This window comes from Drosophila nasuta, chromosome X (assembly GCF_023558535.2).
Source record: "Drosophila nasuta strain 15112-1781.00 chromosome X, ASM2355853v1, whole genome shotgun sequence".
Classification (NCBI taxonomy): domain Eukaryota; kingdom Metazoa; phylum Arthropoda; class Insecta; order Diptera; family Drosophilidae; genus Drosophila; species Drosophila nasuta.
This window is the reverse complement of record NC_083459.1, coordinates 17,248,446-17,267,321: the sequence shown is the minus strand read 5'-3', so window position 1 is coordinate 17,267,321 and position 18,876 is coordinate 17,248,446. Positions and strand designations below refer to the sequence as shown.

The following is an 18,876-nucleotide window of genomic DNA, read 5'->3' as shown; positions in this document are numbered from 1 at the left end:
ATTTAGCTTCCACATTTCTCTAAGTGAAGAGTATTCACAATTTGCCTTGTTTTTTTTTTGCATACTTTTGCGACTGTTGTTCGGTGTTTTACAGTGTTTAGCTTGGTCGTTGCTCGTTTTGCCCGCTTTATTTATACTTATTTATTTGTTTTGCGTCTCCGCTTCACATTTGTTTTTTGCGTAGGCGCTGCACGTGCGAGTCGCAACAACAACAGTAAAAACAGCAACAGCAACAACAACATTAACATGAGAATGAGAAATTGGTAGGCAACTGGGCTAAAGACACGCCCATGCTCATGCGGAGCTGTGGAGCTGGGTAATTGCGCAGATAGCTTGTATGTGTGTGTGTGCGTGTGTGTGTGTGTGTGTGTGTGTATGCGTGTGCATGCTTAATTAATTAAATAATACATACATAAATAAATAAATAATTGACATTTTTGTGGCATGCGCAGAACAAAAGACTCAAGCGACAAACTTGACGCGCCACCCTAAAAATGTCGGCCATTCGAAGCGAGCGCGAGGCGAGGCGATGCGGGGGAGGGGCGTGGCATGGCCCTGCTGCTGCTTCGTTCCGATTGAGTGCCGCTGAACTTTGCTATGTCACACACACACACTTACACACACATACACACACAAATACCTGCTGCAAAGACACCCACATAAGCAGCGACGCCTTCGTTTTGTGGCCTTGAATTTGCTGTGCAACAACAGCAACTACAACAACAATTATCATTTGCGCTTACCTCACAATTTGCCTTGTAATTTCAGTTTAAAAGTTTAATAAATTTATTTAAATTTGCATTTTCAATGTAAATGGCCGGGAACATGTTTTTCTTTGCCATTTAAAAAGTGGTTCAGAGAACGATTGAAATAACCAAATGGTTCTTTCAGATAGACAACTATTTTGCCAATAAAAATAGTTTATAATAATTTTTTTTAAATCATCATTTTATTATTATTTTTTTTTTATTAAATTATATAAAACTTGTTTCTCTTTTTTGTTTTTTTTTTATTTAGTTACTAAAGTGGTTCAGAAACCGGTTCAAGTAACGAAACTGTTCTTCATAAATAGACATCCATTTTGACTCTAGAATTACATTTTCTTACATTCACTTTTGTTCAAATAATTTGATTCAATTGTAATTCAATAAAAGTTGATAAAACTTTTGTCTGTTTGTGGTAAACACATTTAGTCATGTTGAAATATTTTCCATGCTTAATGCAACTTGACAATAAACTTAAAAATAATCACAAAGCTATGCGAATTGAGGGCTACGCAGCTTTTAATTTCACTTGCAAACAAAAACAAAAAAGAGGCCGAATAAAGCGTCTCATAAATAAAAGTAAAATTAATTGCTTATATAGAAATTGTGTGTGAGTAAAACTTTTTCCGCTAAAAAAGCTCTCGACACCCATAAAATGAAACAGTTGTCAACATTTTTGTTGTTGTTGTTGTTTGCTGTTGTGGTTGTTGTTATGATTGTTGATGTATTTTTTGTTGCGTATGCGTAAAAATGCGATTTTGGATGTTTTCTTCTTGTGTTCGTCTTTTTTTTTTTTATAAGTTTTTTACTTAAAAGCTTGATGTTGTTTCTTTTAATTTCGCTGTCTGTCTTTGTCTTGATGTTTATTGTTATTTATGTTTTGTGTGTTTGTGTGTTATGCTGGCTTTTAGCCTAGGGTTGCCATCACATTCATTCACTTCGTTTTCGACTTAGCCATCTATAAACATGTGTGTAATACACAATGTGATGTCACTTCCACCTTACAAAACCTTTTGCAGCTTTGCTTTTGCAATATAGATATTACCACGACTCACATGGTTCCCATAGTCAGTCGATAATGTGGAGAAATAATCTTAAAGCATACAAATAATAAAAAGAAAATAAAGAAGATAACTTGTTGGGATTGCCGAACTTGCGGCAATTCCATGAATTTACCTGACTGCCTTTTTATCTATTGTCGATGGCATTGCTCAGTTCCTGCCACGCTCATAAACTGACAATTTTACGATTCTCTGTCGATCTCTCAGTCTCTCCCTCTCTGTCTCTCTCGCTCTCGCTGTCGCTGTCGCTCTCGATCTCTTTCTTTGTCGTGGTCTGTCTGTCCTTCATCCTCGTAATTTCTTTTTAATGAACTGTCGCCCCGTCATTGCGGGGCACGTTTTAATGTTTTGTGTGTTCTTAGAAAAATAACGAGACCCAAAAGCCGTTTCCACTCTTCACGTCTGTCCGTCTGTCTGTCTGTTGCCTATATACAAAATGATCAATGATTGGCATTACATGCTCGTAATCGCATTTACTCTACTCATACTCACATTTTGCTCTCAACTTGAGATCTCATTTTACTGCTGTTCTGTGTTGGACACCAACAAAAAGAAAAAAGCTATTGAAATTTAAGTGGCAGTTGTCATCCTTTGTTAAAGGTATTTCTCTTTCTTTTTTATGCTTTGTGAAAGGTTTTCCTACTTTAAGGCAAAGGCATTTAGCATTTTGACGCTTTCTATTACCACACAGTGAGCACTCATTGCTTTTGCTATTGCTGAGTAGCTGAGAAATTCTTTTTGAAATATGTCTAAATGATATGTCTAAGGTTCATGCTTGAATAAAGTAATTTCTAAACATTACGTTGGAAAAATAAAGTGAAATTTCTTTTTATTTTATGTATTTAATTAGGGAATTTTGTATCGCCACTTGTATCAATACTTTAATATACCATTTAAATGTAGTAAAGTTTTACATTCTATTGTTAAACTATTGAAAAGCATGGTATTTCTTTTTATTATTGGTTTATATTCAAATTTTTTAAATTGTTTTAATTTTATTCTTTTTATTTGATTACGTTTTAAATTGTAATTATTATTATTTTTTTTTATTTTGTATTTTTTTTTATTTGTTTTTCATTATTTCATTATTTCATTTTTTTAGTTTTATTTTTATTTTATCTTACTTGACTTTATTTTTGTTGTATTTAATTTATTTCTTATAAAACTTTAGCGTGACATGTTTTAAGCCATTCTTCGCTTTACCTTTTTCATTTACAGCACATTCTTTACACTCTCCCCAAAAGTAGTTGAAGATACTGTTAGCGAGGGCTCACTGTAGTCTATATACAATTACACTGTCTGTGTCTGGCAGCAGCTTCCAATGAGAGGCTTTTACTGTGCCCCCGTTCTGCACTTTATTTCTGTTTGTGTGTGTTTTTCTCTTTTTGTCACATGGTTAAAATATCATTTACTCATCTTATGCTTGGCTTCGCTTCGCTTTTGCTGTCCGCCAGTTGTTCTTTAGACTTAAGACGCGCTTTGTCCGTCCGTCTGTCAATTGCGCTAAGGTAAACAATAAATTATATTGTTTTGGCGCGCTTCTTCCACTTTTGATGCCGCTTTTTTTAGCTTGCTCTCCCCCGCTTGCTGCGATTTGTGTGGAGATGATCACAAAAGGTGCTTTCTTTGTTCTGAGCTGCGTTTGTCTGGAATCTGAAACCGATTTCGAATCCGGTTACCAACATTTAATACCGCCATGTTTGTGTGCGTGTGTGTGTGTATAATAGTAATTATAATAATAATCATGATAATCATTTCTCTTTGTTTTTTCTTTGCTGTGTTTGTTTTTATTGAGGTTTGAATTTCACAAACGGATGACAAACTTGGTTTGGTTTTCCTTGGTATCGCATTGATGAAGCTGTGTAAGCCAACCTTTAGCAGTAATTTGATTGATTGATTGACTGACTGACTGACTGGTTGGCTGACGGACAGATACGATTGATTGATTGATTAATCTGGTTCGCCTTGAAAACGCAACAACGTTTCCGTTGTTGTTGTTGTTGTTGTTGCTGTTGCTGTTGTCTTTGACTCACCTGTTGCCATCACTTTCGCCATCGCATCGCCTCTCTTCTCTCTTCTTTCGTCTCTCGTCTTTTGCATAACACACACTGAACCCATAACAACTCCCATGGGCCGCCTAAGTTGAGCTTTTGCAATGAACTTTACTGACCCGCCGCTCGATGTGTTGTCGATGAGACGATGTGTGAGGAGAGAGGAGGGAGGGAGAGCGGGAGCAAAAGCTGCCAGCTTAACACGTCTGCTCTTCGCGTTGTTGGCATTGCGGAAACTCACAGTTGACGCGATGAAATGAATTAAAACTCGATTGCGCAATATCCGATTGGTTCACTTGCTCTTGCTTCTTCTTCTGCTCTTCGTTTTCGTCATTGTCTTCCACTTCTGTTGTTGCTGTTGCTCGTTAGATGGCGCTGTGTCTTTAGCTCAAGCCGCTTAACAATTTCCAAGCACTTCACTTTACCGTCTCTGCTTCTGTTTCTCTGGGTCAGCAGCACGCTTCATTCAATTTGGTGATCCGCAAGTCATCTCTCTGCTCTGACTTTGCTGCTGAGTCATGGCCAGGATATCCAAGAGCGTAGCTGAGAGCAACGATAGAACTGCAGGAAAACCATTTCAAGATTGTAGCTATGAAAAGGGAGAGTGAAATTATGAGTAGAGTAGATGATAAATTATTGAGAATTTTAAGCCAGTTTTATATGTCGAATAATGAATTTCATATTAAAAGCATTATTAAATAAACTTTGGAATATAATTCTTAAAGAAAATATAGTTTAGATTTAAAATAATTCAAAAACCTCAGTACAAAATATTGTAGCATATTCATTACGTATTTTTGATCATCTGTGATTTAATGATTTAATTTGAATTGAAAATAAAATCGTAAAGAAAACATGGCTCGATCTCTAAATGATTCTGCTTCCCGAAATTTAAACAACAAAGTGATAAACTAACTTTAAATTTGTACTTTGTAAAAAGATGTTCATTTTCGTAATGATTTAACTTTTAAAAATATTCTATATTTAGAACAACATATTAACTAAAAACAAAAAATAGTGCAATTCAATGCTTTCCTAGAGTTTTGAAGTATAGTATGTGTATAGTATGTCTTCTATAAGGATTTTAGAATAAATGTAATTTAAAGCATAACAAAACTAAACTTTCAATTGTTTTCCGTCACGAAAAATGGAACTTCTGAGCAAAATACTAAATAATATTTATTTTGTCTACACCCTTAATGCACCCTTAAGTGTAACTATTACTTAAATATTAAATATTTAATTCAATGGTTTATTTTCTGAATAATTAAGCTTTCAAACAAAATACTAAAGTATATTTACTTTATAAAAAATTCATCTTTTAAAGGATCTACTCTTTTAATAAAGATCTACTCCTTAAATATTAAACAGTTCATTTGAAATCAATGTTTTTCTTATTAATTGAAAGTGCAGCCTTAGCAAAACATTTTGTAATGTGGCGAGAGAAAAGCGTTTTTTTTTTCTCCAACCACTTTCAGTTGACTGCGAACATTGGAATTGCACTTTGTGTTATTAGCCGATTAGTGGGCCCAGAGCTCTATCGAACTATGTACGAACTATATACATATACATATATATATATATTGCATATAGACTGTATGCATTCATAGACCCAAATGTGGAGTCCCTCCACATTGGCAAAAGCCAATGAATGTCGATGTGCCTGTTGCTGTTTGTTGTTGGCTGTTTGTTGTTTGCTGGTGTTGTTGCCACGTCTCATTTCACTCGACGCTCTTGGCTGCCTTGTTTGGCTTCCTCCTGCTGCTGTTGTTGCTGTTGCTGTTGTTGCTGCCACAATTGCTTGGAGTGTCTTGGCTTGCCTCTGTGTTGCACGCCTAAGTGGATTTGTTGTCGCTGCGTGCGTTCGCCTTCCATGCGCTTTATTAGCCACCGTGCACCAGTTGGCGGCGTCTCTTGGCGTGTTTCGCGTTACATTTTCATGGCAACCAAATAACGACTGCAAGACGATCGGACGGACGGACAAATGTTTTCTAATGTCAAAGACACGATCAATTACAAGCGGTTTAGTCGACGGCTCGTGACGTTATCGAGTCATTTTTTTTTTGTTTTGTTTTTTTGGGGGTGGTGCTCTGACTTTGACTGGGATTGGAATTGAAATTGGGTTGGGGATTGGGATTGGGATTAAGACCCGGGGATTGCTGCGACTGTGACTGGTATTAGGGCAGGGTCTGTGGCAGGGATTGCGGCCGATGTCGCCTAGCCCCACAATATGTCGCAGTTGAGTCACATTCGAAACTGTCGACGTGATAAGCATTGCATTCCCCCTCTATCGATATTTCCAATGAAAATCGTATTGAAATTGGAATTTGTTTAGCCAACAATTGTGCTGTTGTTGCGCATAATGAGTGCAGTAAACTCTCCTCCATTCAATTCAATTCAACTCAATTCAATATGCCAATCCATAAATCTATCTATCTAGTTACAAGCGGTGACAGCAGCAGCCACGCAAGAATTTATTGGGGTTTTTCATTTCAAATGGAAATGTATGTGTATCTAAAGCATGATCACAACACGTCTTCTCTGTTCGGAATATCAATAACAACGCTTTGTCGGCGTTAATCAATTGTGAATTGAAAGCGCAGCCTAGTGGTAAATACTACACGTATCTATATAGAAGTTATCGAGTTACTTTCGATTAAACGCAACTGATAATTATGTAAAAACAAATGCAAATTTAGTATTAATTGCTACCAAGCTATTTAATTAACTTTTTTGCATGTGTTCTACAAATTTCAGAGAAGGTTATTGGTGAACATAAAAATGATTTAATAAATTAATGAAGTAGAAAAGTTGGAAACTTTCTTTATACTTTAAATCGATGATGTTCTTTCAAATTTATGTATCTACATAGAAAATATCTGTCTACTGTTGATTAATTGGATTTTAAATATCAAGTGATAGCAACATTTTTAATTAACAATTATTTCTCTTCATTCTACAAATTTCAAAGCAATTTTTTGATAAACAGAAAAGTTATTTTAGAAATTTGTAAAGCAGAAAAGTTGGAAACTTTCCTTAGTATTAAATTATCTAAATAGAAGATATCAAGTTTGATTAAACGGATTTTCAATATCAATTGTTAGTAAATTTCTTAATTAACTTGGATTTCAGTTCATTCTACAAATTTCAGAGAAATTGATTGTTAAAGATTAAAGTTATTTTAGAAATCGGAAAACAGAAAAGTTGGCAACTTTCTTTGTACTTTAAAATATATCGAGTGACTCTTGAACCCAGTGATTACAGCTGGACTATTATTTAATTAACTATATTTTGTATTCATTGTACAACTTTCAGAACAATTGATTGCTAAACATACAAGTTAATTCAGAAATAAGTGAACCAGAAAAGTTGGAAAATTTCTGTCAAAATTTTTTTTTTTTTTTTTTAAATTGATGTTATTGAAAATGATTTTCTTTTCTAAATTTTACTTTATCACAACGATAGTTTTATCGTTACTTCAAATAGATTAGATAAGTCATAACTTTACCTACCTACCCCAATATAGTTACAATCGTTGATTAAACAAATATTTGACATAAATATTTTCTTTCTTTTCTCTGTTATCTTTGCAGGTAAGCATAACAATTTTTCGACACTCGACATTTCATGCGGCCTCAATTGGTTATCAGCATTTAAGTGGTAAGAAGAAAATGGGGGGGGAAAATTGGGAAATGCAATCGGGTTGTGTGCTAGATAAGCGGAAAATCGATTCGAATAGCAAAGGTAAAGACTGAAGAATAAATAAGCTAGTTGAAATGTTATATTCTTTAAGTCGGTGACGGTGGTCAAAAGAGGCGTGTGTTGCCAATTTGACAAATGAAATGCAAAGCCAAAGCCGACACATGCCACAAGTGCACTGAGTCGTAAGGACAACAACGCGAAGAAGAGTGGCAGACGGCCATAAAGAAGAAGATCAGGTTGGAGGCAAAAGCTGGTTGCAAACAAGCTTCATAAGCATCGCATCTAGTTAGCTGGATCTGTTTCTTACCTGTTGTTGTTGTTGGCGTCGTTGTCGTTGCACAATATGTTTGTTTTATTTGTGTATATTTTCGTATTTTGTTTGTTGCCGCCGTCATATCTTATCGTTGTTCGGTGGAAAATGCTGCCATTAAATCGATGCATGTTGCAAGTAACAACAAATATTTGGGTAAATAGGCCAAATAACCAGCGACAACAACAACGATAAATAGCAACAGCGGTAGGCAACAATATAACTAACGACAATCAAATAAATAATTTATGACGCTTTTTCGGCTTTCAAAGCTTTTCCATAAAAGCTCAGAGCAAAGCAGTGCAGTATTTTCGTTGAAAATTCAAGCACGGACCACAACTATCAACACTGCTTGCGCTTTAGCTGAGACACGAACCCGCTGTGTAGAAGAGCACTTTTGCTATGAGTTGCTGTCGACATGCGGTAGATGGCGCCAAATGATCACCACATTGTAAATGTATTTATTTCTGTGGTTTTCTGCAAAATTATAAACAATTGTGCGCATCTGTCGCAAATACATTTGTTTATTATTTGGAAAATACATTTGTTGATTATTTAAAATGTTTCATTTACATTTAGCATTATTTATTTTGTTTTTAGTTTGTATAATATTTCCATTAATGCGTTAGCAAAGTAATAAATTATTAGAATTATTTGTTATGAATGCCTTTGACGAATTAGGCTAAATAATATAGCTAGTTCATATATTTTGCACTTAACATTTATGTTTTATATTAGACTTTTGGAAGCCTAATATATAGTCTGCTTTTAATAATGATATTGATAATCCAGTAAACAATATCGTGTTGTAACTTTATTGAACAGTCTTCTCGACTACTATATAATAATAATGGCAAGATTACATTATCTATGCGTAATCTGGTTAGTTAACTAACTGTTGTTTATGGTTTTTACAGAGTGCAGATAACTCACTGTGCATTATCAGTGAGATAATCATTATCGCTATCATCGATGGTTGCTTAGCTAATGTGTGTGATTTGATTGAAATTAATGACGAGGGAAAAGCCAAATGGAAAATGTTTGTTCCACTTGTCGTCTGCTTCTCCAACTCTGTCCCTATCTCTCTGTCTCTCTCTTTCATTGTTTGCTATTCACACGCCAACAACAATTGCCGCAATGAGAGCAAAACTTCTTCACACGCACAGAGCACAATCGCTGATCGCATTCAATTTGCAGTTGCATTCGGTGGCGACATCTGGCGACACAACACGCGCAACACACTTGCATCAATTTATGCTTCTTTTTTTTTTGGCTAGTTTTTCTATGCGACCTTGAGGTCTTTGAAGTCAAAGCGCAGCGAAGCGAATCGTGCACGTGTTGTTTTTTTTTTTTGCATTGCAGTGACAATTGTCTGTTTGCATTTCTTTCTTCTCTTCCTCTCAATCTCTCTGTCCTGCTTTTATGGCTTAAAGCGGATTGAAAGCCTCAAATCGAAACACAAAGCATCGAATCAGCAACATAAAAATTAGGTGAAATGGTGAATGAACTTGCTCGCCTTTTGTTTTAGTTTAGGCCAACACACACACATACAGACAGACACCGACAGCTTTAGCCACAGACGCCTTTTAAGCCACAAAACGGCAATCGGCAATTGGCAAGCGGCGAGCTGTGAGCTGTGAGCGGAAAGCGGCAAAGCGGCTAAAATGGACCAGTCAAACCGCTTGGGCAGCGCTCGAAACACGCGACTCCCAAAACGAGACCAGCTTTAAGCCGCAAAAGCCATAGAAAAACTACACACAAAATCAGCTGAGTGCTCAGCCGCCAGTCAGAAAATCAGTGCAAAAGAGACACAGAAAAAAACAGTGAAAAACTTAAAATGGGAAAGAGAAAGAGAGAGAAACACAGTTTAGGATTAGGCAAATCATGAAAAGCATTTTCATTTGCATCTGTAAAGTGAACTCGAACTGTAGATACTCTTTAAAAAGAACAGATTATTTGTAGCGGGTTCATATAATTACACTTAAATGATGAAATATTTTAAAATCAGTATTAGAAGAAATATTCTTGTTTTCAACAAACGACTTAACTTATCGCCTAAAATATTGTAATGCCTTAATAAACTTGGCTGAAGAATGCTTCCAATGTTTTCAGTTGGTTTGATTTTGTTTAAAAAGAAAACTTGAAACTATTGCAATTCCTTGACTTCAAACATATTTGTATTATTTATTTTACAGGGTATACTTAAATTTATACACAAAAGTACAAAGCTCTGATTGAGAATTCCCTAAGCTTTGCGTTTCTTTCCTCATTTTTCATTTTCCATTGTGTTTCTTCTATTTTTGCGTTTCTTTCTTTTTGTTTTTTTGCTCATTAGTTGCCTTTGTTGCTGCTTCGGTCAATCACTTCTCCTCCTGGCGGTGGGTGGGGGTACTAAGCAGACACTATCCCGCTCTCGCTCTCACTCTCACTAGCTGGGATGATGGTGACACACGAGTTTTGTGCTTTAATAATGTCGAACGGAAGTCTTTGTGTGCTTTTAATGAGATTGCCAAGTGCTCAAGTCGCACAATCAAATTAACGGTAGTTCGCTTTTGTTTGGCCAAAAAGCTTTGCCGGCCAACATCGTCTTTGTTGAGTGAGTGCGAAAGGAGCGCGGTGAAACGGGTTTTAAGATCAGCTGTTTGGCTGAGCGGACAGTTTGAGAGTCATTGGTTTGATGCATTTCAAACTGCGCAGAATGCTCAATGAATTTGGAGCGTCGAATAAAATATGAAAATGTCTTGATTATGCTGTGAATAGGAAATGCATGTGTGTGTGTGTGTGTGTGTGTGTGTGTGTGTGTGTGTGCTATGAATACACTCACACTCATTCCCTCACTCGCATTCACGTGCTTATCGCATTTCCCGTTTTGATGCAATTATAATTGTTGCAGAGTGCAACTTTTGCATTATTTATGCCATGGTAAATTACAATAACAAATTGAATATACGAATATATACTATATACAATATGAAAATACTCATATATATGCATTCATTCGTTTGAATACATTTGCTGCCATCTCCTTTTGTTGTTGTTGCTGTTTTGCTGTGCTTCGGTTTTCTCTCATTAATTATGCCAACGATGCGGAGGCTTTTCATGGAAAAAGGAAGCTTTCCAGTTCGTTTAATTTCATTACGTTTGCAGCAGGCTAGAATTCATTTAAAGCCAGCAACTCCAACTCGCCACAATGTTGCACTCGAAGGCCAATTCATTTTTATGCTATCTCTTTCTCTCTCTATCTCGCTCTGTTGGCCCAAAAGGGGAAATCGCTAAAGGAAACGCTTGCCATCGTTTTGCAATGTTCTTGGCAATTATGCAACCCCCTTCCCCCCACTCCCCAGTCCCCCTCTACCTGTGTACCACTTGTTGCATTATGCACACGCCCATGCGACGCCCTCGGCAATTGTCTCTCGTATAACTGGCTGCAGAGTTGCCACCTGTTGTTGTTGCCACCGTCCTGACTCTGACTCTGTTTCTGTCTCTGACTCGCCGCAGATTTGCATGCTTCGCTCGCCTTTGTCTTTCTTTGCCTTTAGCTTCTTTTTTATGAGCTGCTAAGGAAAATGCATAAAAAATAAACATAGGAAGAACCAGAGAAATACATAGAAACTCAGGAGAGAGAGAGAGTAGGATTGAGGGAGTCTATGGGCTTTGAGGCAAGGTTTGTTAATGGGAAAATTATTCTGAAAGAAAACCAAGAGCATAAATTCTAAAACTCTAAGGTGACAAATTAATAAAAACCATAAGTATATACATAAGTATTAAATATATACTAAATAGAATTTAAATCGTAACGCACAGATTGCAATTTTGTTAGAGCATTGGCCCAGTCGGTTTGATTTTGCTTGACTATGCTGCTGATTTGTTGTTTTGCGTGCTTATTTGCGTTACGCTTGACAAACTGCTGTCGCTATCTATGCTTTGCTTTGGCCATGTTCAGCTGCTAGCTGGTCATTCATTGTTCTCCCTCCGGGTTCTCTGGCCAATTCTCCAATTCTATGCTGTCCAGCGCCACGTTTGAGCTGCACTGCACAGTTTGGCAGCCACTAGAGCAGAAGCAGCAGCAGCACAGTGTTGCTTGCACTTCTCTCACGGCACACCGGCAAAATTGTTGTTCTCTCTCTCACACTGATTACTTAAGCTCGCTCTCACACCTGCCGCTCTCGCATATGAACACGCACACGCTCTCCCAACACTCTCTTTGTGTGGTTGGCTATGTGTGTGTTTGTGCTGTTCACTTGTCGCTGCATGATCGTTGTGGCTGACTGTGCTTTGACTTTAGTTTTAAAACGAAACGCGAGCGCAGCGCACTTCGCTCGGTTCACAACGTCGCCGTCGACGTCGTCGTCGCAGTTTGTACGTAGTTTTTCTTGTGGTTGTTGTTGTTACTATTGCGCTGGTTACGCAGTTTTTTTTTCGTTGTTTGTTGTTGTTGCTGCTGCTGTTGACAGTTTGATTTAGTTTTTAGTTATTGTCATTTGTACAAAAAACACAAGTGCGCGTCGCCTGTTTTGTGTGTATCTTTTTTTTGCGAGTACCAAAAAATGCATTGCGAAAAAAATGTCAAGTGAATAATTTTGTTTTCGGGTTTTATCTAAATTTCGTGACGTTATCTACGTGAACACACATTTTTATTTAAATGCAGATTAAATTCCAGATAACTTTGAATTCTTGCTTAATTATATGCCTGGCGCACACGGATGTATATACATGCATGCTTTATCAATGTATAAGTACTTCATATACTTTTATATGCATGCAAGAGGCGTCTTCGTCTTCTATTCGTCCTCTTATGTTTCGTCTGCTTCTTCTTCAACTTCGCTTCGTTCTTGAACTTCTTAGTGTGTTTAGCTTCCCATGACGCGAGCAACGAATTGCAGCAGGAAATGTCTAAAGACGTGCTATGTGTGTGTGTTTGCCTGTGTGTTTGTGTGTGTGTGTGTGTGTGGGAGAGTCTTGAGCAGCGACTGCGGTTGAGGGTGGGTTTTGGGGAAGAATTTCAAGTGTCCGTTGAGTTTCCCAGGCATTATCATACTGCTTCTTCCACTACTTTTCATTGGCTTCTCGGTTTTATTTTTTGTGGTTCTACCTAAGGAGGATATCTATCGCTCTCGCTCTCTCTAATGCCTAATGCAGTTGCCTGCGTTTTCAATTAAAGGCGACAGCTAATAAATCTATTTGGGTCTCGGATTACGCAGCTGGGCCAGGCCACAAAACACGGCAGCCTGTTGAATGTTGTAGCCTTGAGATTTCTTGTTGGCCAAAGCGACTTTCACTAGCCAGGAATGTGCAACAGGCCAACTACAACAACAAGGCGCATGTAGCACATGCATCAGCCAGTTGTTGTTGCTGCAGTTGCAGTTGCAGTTCTTGTTCTTGTTCCAATTGTTGCTGTTGTTCTTGCTGGCCTTGAAGGCGTTTTCCATTGACGCTGACCCACTGTGCATGCCAACGCTTTAAAGCTAAGCGCAAATTAATCAAATTGCTTGACAACAATCCCGCCTAACTATGACGAACGACTCCAAAATGCAGGCAACGGAATTGTTGTCGTTGCTCAAACTTGAATACCAGAACAACAACAGTTATACCCTTAGAAATGCAAATAAGTTTACTTTAAAGTCTTCAATGAATATTCAATCCTCTATGACACATTTTTGAACACACCCGCCCAACGATTTGCGAGGTATTTGTTTTCATTGCATTGTCGGTGTTTACTTAATCTAATCATCAGCATTTTTTTGGGTCCTTCGTCGATAAAATAACTAAGCAAGCTACTAAAGAAGTTGATAAAAAATATTGTTGTTGTTTATGTCACACATATTTGTGAGTGAGTGCGAATACACCCAAAAAGTGGTTTGAGTGTATTTAGTTTCGGGGTTTTCACAAAGAAAATAGACGCAAACAAAAATAAAACACAAAAGCCTCTAACCATAAACAACAAACGGAAAAAAGTTGTAGAGCTCTTAAGACTACGAACAAAAGAACCCAATGAGTGTGTGCGAACCGAGCGATTGAATAATTGTGTGTACCTGTGAATCTTAAGTGAATTAGATGACGAATAAATGGCTTAAGAGTGCTTCACAAAAGCGTCTGTTTGGAGGATTAAGCATTACTTCACATTGAATACTTTCGAATACACTCATGAATACACTCACATAGTTTTGAATACAGCGAATAGAAAGATCAATATCAGCTTTTGATGCTGCAAATGAATACGTTTTATTCATGAATACACTCGTGAATACTATGAGTATGCTAACAAATCATGTTAAACTTATCTAATTGATTAAGTGTCAAGTCAATACCACGCATGGGTGTGTTGAACAATACAGTTTATTCAGTCACTGCATTCATGAATCATTGAATAAACTCGCCACATTGCAGAATTAGCATATTCATTGAGTGCTAGTATAACAAAATGCAGTTATGAATACATTTCATTAATATTCACTCCGATCCCAAATGAAATAAATCAAAAATGAAGATCTTTGAGTGCATTCACCTCCATTCGAATCGCTACCGTTTTCATCTTTCCGCCACAAAAAAAAAATTAAATAATGATGGGCAACAAAAAGCAAAAGCAAAAACCCTTAAGCCAAATATTTTCGATTGATATTGTGAACTGAATATGCCGCCTTGAAAATGGCGACAATTCGAGCCAATAAAACGAAACGAGTTACTAAAAGATTTGGTCAGAGACAGAGAGAGGGAGAGAGAGAGGGTAAGAGACATCGCAAATCGGGCGGGTAAACATAGCATAAATACCAATAAAAACAAACACTCGAAATGCACAGTTAATGCGGTGAATGAAGCAGAAGCTGAAGCGGTCAACTCACGTCATCATCGCCGTCTCCGTCTTTTGTTTCCCCTTCCCCTTGATTAACTGTACTCTCTGCTCGCAGTTTGAAGCACTTAATCATCGATTAAAATTGTGTACAAAATGTCACCTCTTGTCACCAGCTGACGACGACGCACAGGCGGCTTCAGAAGACAGTCAAAGTCGAAGTCGGAGTCGGAGACAGAGACAGAGATGGAGTGAGAGTGAAAGTGACAGTGAACTCAATTGACCCGCTACGTTGCCTTCCGTATACCCTGCAAAAAATATAAAAGCTAGAGCAGACAGCAAATGCAACATAAAATCCATTTATATGTCTGTCTATTAATCAATGTGTAATTATGATTGCTTATCAATCATGTTAATGCGAACACTATGCACTTTCAAATGCAGTTACGTAATAAATTCAAATCTAAGTAATGGTACAATATCATATTTCGATAATCTTCTAAACGAATCATAATAAAGAACAATCTGCAGAAAGTTCTAATCAATGATAAAATCTAAAATTTCGATAATCTTCTAAACTAATCATAATAAAAAAACAATCTGCAGAAAGCTCTAAGCAATAATACAATCTGATACTTCGATAATCTTCTAAACTAATCATTAAAAAATATGACAATCTGCAGAAAGTTCTTATTATAATTGCAATACTCTTTGCAAATGTTAATCTTAAATTAAAAACTGCTTCACTTGTGGCTCAGACTGCAATAAGAAATAATGAGAAGCACGTTTCAGTTAAGATATAATGTCTGATATGCCTTGAATGCAGAGTATGCGCACTTTGCTCTCCTCTTTATGATAAAGCAGCAGTGTTTCGTCAATTACCCCCAAAGGGCGCACATTTGTTTTTATATTATTATTTTTATTTTATTTTAGTTTGTTTGCTTGTAACCTAAACTTTTTTATTCCGTTTATTGTGGCTGTCGTTTCACTTTCGACTTGTGCACAGCATCTGTAATTATAATTGGCCGCCGTTTCTTAGCTGTTTATGTTGATGTGGCAATTAAGCAAAAGCCTCGCATTTAAATCAATTAAATGTGTGTTACTCAATCAGCAGCGCGCAGGTTCAATCAACTTTTCGGTGCTCCAAGTAGCCAACCGGTTCAACATATACATATGTATGTAGTTTGCCTCCCTACTCCAAAATATATATATGTATGTATGTATATAAAATATACTCCATTCTCCAAACACACACTCTGTGGCTGTGGCTTTAACTCTGGGTTCCATGTGTTTGCTGCTGCCTGGTTTTTCGGCAATCGCAATTACGAGTAAAGTTTGTAAGCGGCTTTTGTTGTTTTTTCGTGGCGTTTTTCGCTATTGCTGTAACTCTAAGTGCACTTTATGAGACGCCACTTAAATGACGACACGACAAACGTAAAAAAGTACAAAAAAATAATCAAAAAGAAAGAAAGAAGGAAAGAAAGTTATTTATACATTGTTTGGGCTTTGTACAAATGAATAATACGTAATGAGATAAGAAGCTAAATTTGTCAATCCGCTCATTAGGCACACAATCTTTACGCCATGCTTTGTCAATCATTCAATTCATCAATTCGGCAATTTGTTATGCCTTGTCTGGGGTTTTGTGTTCAGCTCGCTTTTGATTTAATTGCTTGTCTACAAGATTGAGTTACGACTTAAGTGAGAATAAACTCAACGAGCTTTTACGCTCTTGAGAGAGTAATTTCTGTGCATGAGAAAAAGCAGAAGAAGAAGAAAGAGAGTTTCAAACAATTAAGACGGATATAGGCCAGTTATGGCTATGTCCATATACATATATATGAAAGATTCAAGCACTTCATTGAAGCAGCAGAGAAAGCTTCAATGAAAATCGTTTAGTATCGTTCGTTTTAATAAGAATCTATCATTGCTAATGATGCCCCGAGAGGGAGTTGCGATAGACAGCGGGTGGCGGGTGGCGGGGTAAGACTTCATTGATCGATTTGCGGTGAAACTTGTTTAGTCATCATCATCAGTTTGTTCGACGACTAACTTCTTCTGTTCTGTGTGAAACTATCCAACTCCCAACCAGCATTTGGCCATATGGCACATATGGCACCCGTCCAGTACCAGTCCGGTTCGCCAGCTCTCTTGTGGCAATTAAGTGCACTTTCATATAGTGTGTAATATAAGTATATTAAAGTAAACGAAAAGGAAAAAAGCAGAGCAAAAGTTGATGAGCCGCTAAGGTAGTTGGCCCCTCATGTGGGAACCTATTCACCAGCTTTACCATCGTCTGCAATCCCATCACCCCAATCACCTGAGCTCTCTCGCGTTTTTTTCTTTTTTTACAATTTGTGCCCTGTGTGATCGCAATTATGAGTGCGCTTTCTTGTCCATTGCATTTGTTACCGTTTTCACTGTTTTCTACACACATTTTAATACCCTTTAACTAATTGAAGAGTTACTCTACGTTTAATAAACATTTGGAAACTTCTTCATTACTTTGGCATTCAACGCTTTTGAAATTTCATTCTCAGTAGTCTTATCTCGTTAACCATACATCATAGGGTATCAGACTGTTTGGCTCTAGAAAACTACATACTTAAATTGTATTATAGTTAGTTTGGCATTGTTGTCAATGAGAACGACCTCGCGAGGTGTTATTGTTTCGTCTGAAATCGGTGTTGGCGTTAGTAACTATAACAAATGCGCCCTGGCGATAAAGATAAAAATCACTGGCCAGGCCTCTGACTAATCAATGTGTGTGTTTGTGTGAATCAAAACCCAACGCCCACTCACTCGACTGATAATGAAAAGAAAATTGAAAGACAATGAGACAACAAAACAAACAAAGCACAGACAAACGCAATAATATATGGTATATACACATATTGAGGCATTAGAAAGCATTGACATTAATCGACTTGCGAGTAAGTGATAAATTCAGTTGTCTTCTTCGAGTATATATAGCATATATATATACTTGTCTCATTGTTAGTCAGAGGTTTTGCCTGCCAGCTTGCCTGTGTTGATAACACACATTCTTAACGTCATGTGTTCGCAGCAGTTTCTGTTGTTTTGCCCAAAAAATGAATGTAAATAAAATAAAGATCGCTAAAAGAGAAACAGCTGCTTTGCGGATTACCTGCTAATTATTTGTGTCAACATATTTATTTTCTTGTTAATCATATGCAAATCAGCTGATTAGCTTGGCACGTCGTGACGTCTCGCATTTGAGGATTCCATTTTTGGCGGAGAGAAGAGAAGAGAGCGAGAGAAGGTTGCCCATTATCGATAGAGTCCGCTGTGAGAGCCTATTATGGCTGCTCCTTTCACTTGGCCTCTCACGTTCAAGCGCGAGGGGCAAATCGATGGTTTCTTTTGGCAACAAGCGATGGGACTAAGAACCTATTTTCCTATCTTTCATATGAGACTGATAAATAATTTGCAAATTGTAGAAGGTGTTGTTAGGAAACAAGAAACTATGGGGAACACAATTTTGCTGACTTGCAACTCCTTATCATAGATAATTCTTGAATAGTATGAAAATACATTGAATTCTTTATCTTATTTAATCATTTGTTAGTATGAAAATATTTCAAGTTCCTTGTCGTAGTTAATGTTTGGAAAGTATAAAAATATTTGGTATTAATTTATTATGTGGCGTTTTGATGCTTTGATAGTATTTTGTATTCTTTTTGGTATTTCATATTTTGATACTATCAACATAAGGTATTTTATTTTTGGATAGTATGAATATATTTTCAACTACTTCAATGGCAATAAATATAGAATTTGTTAAAATGCTTTGTTAAATTGATGTTTAGTTTTCTGTTGATTGCTTTTGGTAATGTTGCAACTCTAGGAGTGACCCTCGTTAGTCGGTATTCGTATTCGCATTCGCAGTAACATTCACTCCGCACTCAAAACTTGCACTCATAGCTAACTATAACGTTTTGCGAATCAACAAACAACAAACGTGGCCGTTGCATGCCTTTTGCTACACTTCATTATGTGTGTGTTGTATGTTGTGTGTTGTGTGCGGTGTGTTGTGTGTAGTGTCTCCCTCCCTGGCACTCGCCCTCGCCCCTTGCTGCATAATGACAACATGTAATTTGGCCTTTCTTTTTGCCTGCCTTGCATATTTCTTGGTCGCCGTCGTCGTCGTTGTCGTTGTGGATTTCTTTTTAGATTTCTG

General features: G+C 37.1%; 1 protein-coding gene across 4 annotated transcripts in view; it reads left to right on the top strand.

Moving 5' to 3' along the window:
- The window catches only part of LOC132797451 (partitioning defective 3 homolog), a 47,080-nt gene that overhangs the window by 14,258 nt on the left and 13,946 nt on the right, over nucleotides 1-18,876 (top strand). For 2 of the 4 annotated variants that reach the window (XM_060809230.1, XM_060809229.1), the window contains exon 1: nucleotides 12,167-12,247. The exons of 1 other annotated variant lie outside the window; for it this stretch is intronic. The gene's annotated coding sequence lies outside the window, so the exon portion shown is untranslated. Of the gene's footprint in view, nucleotides 1-12,166; nucleotides 12,248-18,876 lie in introns of those variants that run through there. One more of the 4 variants, XM_060809233.1, reaches the window with a different exon arrangement.